This window comes from Magnolia sinica, chromosome 5 (assembly GCF_029962835.1).
Source record: "Magnolia sinica isolate HGM2019 chromosome 5, MsV1, whole genome shotgun sequence".
NCBI classification, from domain to species: domain Eukaryota; kingdom Viridiplantae; phylum Streptophyta; class Magnoliopsida; order Magnoliales; family Magnoliaceae; genus Magnolia; species Magnolia sinica.
In genome coordinates this window covers 27,796,404-27,801,453 of record NC_080577.1, presented here as the reverse complement: position 1 = coordinate 27,801,453, position 5,050 = coordinate 27,796,404, and the positions used below count along the sequence as shown (strand labels likewise).

The 5,050-nt window shown below is 39.4% G+C and overlaps 1 long non-coding RNA gene across 2 annotated transcripts; it reads left to right on the top strand.

Annotated features, from left to right (window-relative positions):
* The first annotated feature begins 214 nt into the window (after positions 1-214).
* Positions 215-4,197, top strand: LOC131247269 (uncharacterized). 2 transcript variants are annotated; one of them, XR_009171589.1, is made up of 4 exons: positions 215-351; positions 2,947-3,054; positions 3,833-3,993; positions 4,081-4,197. It is a non-coding gene; the product is annotated as an uncharacterized LOC131247269 (long non-coding RNA). The 2 variants fall into 2 exon arrangements; XR_009171588.1 differs by lacking the exons at positions 3,833-3,993; positions 4,081-4,197 and adding exons at positions 3,257-3,623; positions 3,748-3,808.
* The last annotated feature ends 853 nt before the right edge of the window (positions 4,198-5,050 follow it).

Here is a 5,050-nt window from a genome sequence, read left to right as displayed (position 1 = left end):
CTTGTTTATATCAATAGTGGTGGTAATGATATAGGGTTATCCAGACCAACCAAATAATGGGTCTAGTCGTAGATAGTAAATATTTATATACTTTATTATATAAAACTATCGTAACCATCCAGTAAATTGTCCATTACGTGTACGGTTGGTAATAATGTCTATATTATAAATGATGGTAAACGCACAATTAACGGATTTGAAATTATCCCCTCATTTCGGATGAGGGATTTCCAAACGCACGACTCTTCCTCTTTCGAACGGGCGATCTTCCTTGCGAGAGCTCTTCCCTCTTTCGAACGGCGCAATCTTCCTCGCCAGAGATCTGAATCCTTGAAGATTCATCTCAAATAGGTGAGCTTCTCTCGAAATCCCCTATTTTCCTCGCCGACTGTTCCTCTTCTTGCTGTTTTTATTCCAGAATTCCTTCCATCTGTCATTGCTTTTTCTCTTTTCTTCTTGTGATGTTGTAAGCACACAAACGTTTGGGTTTGGGTTGATGAAAGCATAGATCAGTATAAGCCTCATGCTGCGTGGATCAGCTTGAATGCTTGGGTTGATGAAAGCATAGATCAGAGGATCGGGCTTGCCAAAGGCCTGTCGGGACGTGTGGATTTCTCACAAACTCCAACGTGGGACCCACCCACCATCCCTGAGCAGGAACTTCCTGTGAGAGTCTTTAGCAGGAAATCGGCGTCCGGTTCCTGTAATAATAATGTGGGCCCTCACAATGCTGTATTGGATGAATCCCATCGCTTTAGTCCAAATCCCATGACGCCTAACCGATAATTACTGGGAAACCTTCAATTCAAGTTGGCTGGCCCATATATTGAACCGATGCCAGCCCCACATGCAGGCTTTGCATTTTCAATGTTTTGGGTTTGCATTGCCTAGGCCCCATGTGGTCTCTGCATTTGTGCCTGAGTTCCAGGCAAAATAGTTGATTGGGGATGGCCTCAATGGCCTTATTTAACTAATGTGGGCTATGTATTTGGTTACTGGGCCTATCCAAATCTCGATTCCATAGCTCACTGATTAAGATTGAAAACTGGGTTAGGTTGGCATGTGCTGGGACCCCGATCCCAGACCAACTAACCCAACTCAAGTTGACTGAGGGCATTGATAGAGAATTAAATATCCCCACCTTGGAAGAATCAGGTTAGGCAAGTGGGATTTGGTTGAGCCTGGCACAAGTTGAAGCCTTAGCCATGGTTTGGGCTGATGTCAGTAGCTTATGCCTTTCTTTCAGTCACTGCACCTATAATTTTAATAAAAGAAAAATCCTTATAAATTAGAGAAACCATCTTCATGCCGAGATCGGACAGTGCCTTAATGAATGCATTGCCATACAAACGAAAGAATTCTGCCACTAAGAGAACCCTGCTAATACCGTTCAGGGAATTCTTACCACCACAGACCTCCACACACCTTTCGTAGCTCAAAGACTGCTCAAATCGAGCATAATATTCTTGTGAAGACTTAGAACAGATTTCTAAGGCTACCATACATAGATTGAATGTGTAGATAGAAACTGGCCCAGGAACAACCTTAGAGATGGTGATGATTCGAGAATGGTTGCAAGATTGTTCTTTTGACACAGGTAAATCGAAGATCATTGGCATTGTTCTCTCGCTCTTGATTCAGGAATTTGGTTGTAAATTTGCTGCTTTTTTCTATATTGTTGTGTGTCAGTTAAACTTTTCATCCAGGACTTGACAGAAACAATGAAAACTGCATGCATTTATTGTGAGAGATTAAGGTAGTGTATTTTCGTTACATCATTGAGTTCTGATTGCCTCCTTTGCCCATGTTTTTGAAAAACATATTTGACTCCAGGTGATCAATTTTAGCACTGGTTGCTTCATTAACAAAGCTCTCTTTGAGCATGAGATCACTGCCATGGACAATGATCATGCTGGTCAGCTTATTTTTGATGCCCAGGTGTGTGCTTATTCATTCATTTATGCACTCTATTAGTTTGAGAAATCACATCTAAGCATTTGTAGTAACATGAGTGGAATTTACAGGGATGCATATACACTGTCAATATGAACTCCTGCACAAGAGCACTATCCAGGATGCACCGCAATCGAAGCAGTAGTAAGCGCAAGTCTCCAATCACAACTATGCAATACCGTACCTTTTCTTTTTTGGCTAATGTTGTAATGCTGTAATGTCAATTCCTGTAGCGTTGCATTGGAGATACAGGGTTATTTGACCCTCCGTTGTTCGCTCAAAGTAGCTCCTCAGGTGCACGGTATCCATGCTTCCTTCTGTCCACTGCTTTCCCTAGAAAAAGGGGAATTCATAGGTTTGTTTATCTTTACAGATAATTATTCGGTTAGAGTTTGCATCCAAATGATATGATATACAATAAGTTCTGGAATTATATTATTATTATTTGTGTTTTCCAAGTGGATATGATGCCTAGGCAACAACGAGAATGCATGTAAAATAGTATGAGACAGGCTAGCTCCCATTGTCTTTCTTAATAACCTTGATCACTATTGTCATCTAACAACTTCTCCAAACTTCAATATTGCTAAATTGAAAAGAAAGAAAGAAAAAAAAGGGTACCATATTAAGTGAATTTAGTGATGAGCTTGTTTTAGCATGTCATTGGCTTAATTTTCCTATACCCAAAACCTTAACTTGCAGTTCTCGATTGAAATCCCATTGCATGTCACTAATGCTCTCTCTCTCTCTCTCTCTCTCTCTCTCTCTCTCTCCATGAAAATATAAAGGAAAGAACCATAATTAATGCTACTTTCATGGTTTTGAGTGGAGCTTTTCAAATGTTTATTTTTTCCCTGCTTTGATTCATTCTTATTAAAGTGCTCTTGCATTTGTCTATGTTCTTGCTCTTCTTCTTTTTGTTGAGTGATTTTCATTTAGTACATCTTTTCCTTGATCTGTTGATGCAGTTTTGGTGATTATGTTTCTGATCAGGTTGTTGCCCCTGTTTGGGAAACTTGTGCTCAAGCACTAGGTGCCACACTTAAGTACATGCATCCTTCAGTAGTTCATGAAACACTGAATATCTTACTACAGATGCAGGTAATGATTATGAAGGAACTGGTACTGTTCTGTCTTCATGGTGTAATTACTGCTATGATGGAATGAGCTTGACCATGGCCTTTATTTCTTTTATAATCCTCTTGGCCACGGTGAGACATCTCCCTTTCATTGATGCTCTAATATGATTTTGGGTTATGATTTCTGTATTGTTCTCTGATTGGTTTAGATTGGTCTTTTGCAGGCAAAATCAGGAATCATTTGTCCCTGGAAGAGGTTTTGGAAGGGGTGGGATGGGTGGCAGGATGATGGCGGGACGTGGCTTTGGTAATTCTCTTCCATAGTTTTAGAACATCATGACATGCAATGGGATTTTGATGAAACCTTGTATGAGATCTGGACTGTTCATCTGTTGTCCCTGCCTTGAATGTGCCATACTCCAAAAATCAGATGTTCCTAGCCGCTGATCAAGGGACATAATTCCTATCTACTGTTGACAATATTTGGCTGGAGGTGTAATTCTCAGAAGCATCCAATCAGTGGCTTGGATCACCCAACCAGTGTGATTTTTGGGCTGTGGCCCATTATGTCATAGGGCCCAACAATGGAAGGTCCAGAAATGCTTTGTTGACTGAGATTGAATGCATGATAACTAAGATCTTAGCATGCCTAACCAGATACTCATTCTGTTTTTTTTTTTTTTCTTTCTTTACATGCTTCTTTCTTGTGTTGCAGGCATGATTGTTCCAATGCTTGAAGCTGTGATGGCTGTTGTACCTGTTGAGAAGCTTGCTGTCCCTGTTGTCTTGCATATAATCAGGTATCCAAGACCACATAATTTCAGAGTCTGTGTATGTGGAGCTACAAATATACTTGCAGATTACTTGTAACCGAATAAGACGCATAGGGAAACTATCAACTGCATCCTGGAGTCAACTACCAGTGGTGCAGAAAATGCTGGAAGTGTATTACATGTGCAAGGTTTGTAAGCTGGTGATGACAATCTCGTTTAGTGTATTGAAATCAAACATTTCATATCAGTGGAGTGATCTAACCTGCTTTCTTTAGATATGGAGTCTGCTCGGTGTCCTCTGCCTAAAGCTCCATCCCCTACACTTTCTGCCACTGCCAAAGAGGAAACTATGCCTGATCATTGTGAAGATCATACTCATAATAGAAAGGAGAATGTTCAGCAGAACCTGCCTGGTAGTGATCCAGGTGAATGAGTTGTAAGCTTTGTAAATAATATTAACAATTTTATTTATTTTTTCCTTTTCTGTTCTTAGAAATGATATTTACACGTGCACACACATTCTTTTGGTTGTGACTCACTTTGTATCCACATTGGTTTCTTTGGCCTGAATGACAACTTACAAAATGAGATTGTAATGAGAATACTAAGGGTCTTCTAATGGTATTCCATTTTCTGTTTTTCTATACAGGGAAGAAGAAGAAAAAGAAGAAAGTACGCGTTCCTGCTAATGGTGAGCCTTTTGGCTTTATATTTTCTTTGATTTAGTAAATTATGCCCATCATTAGTGCAGTTAAAGGCAGTAGGTGCACTCGAGGTGTGCAAGGGTTTTGAGCTCAAATTTTTTAGGGCCTTCCTCAATGATGAAGTAGCATGTGGAAAACTGTCTTCCTTTCATAGTCTTCTTCTTCTTTAAATAGAAGAATTTTCCTTTTCCTCAAAGAACTTAATAATTTGCATTTCCACACTTTCTGAGAGATAAATTTCGCTTTTTGACCATTGACCATTCCACGTATCTTTGGAAATCACGGTAACTAAAAGAAACAACCTCTATGTTTTGAAGAAATTTAGTTTTTTTTAAGTATGCTTGCTTTCATGATATGGATTTATTTTTTAATGTTCTTTTTTGATGCAAATGGCTCCGCAGACTGGACTGAAGCTTTGGATGTTATTTCCTTGGGTTCTCCTGAGCAGGTTGTATACTTGATTTAGTCATTTTATATTCTTCTTTTTTCTTTCCAATATTCATCTTTTGTTGCATGAGAAAAGAATTATATTAGCTAGGCC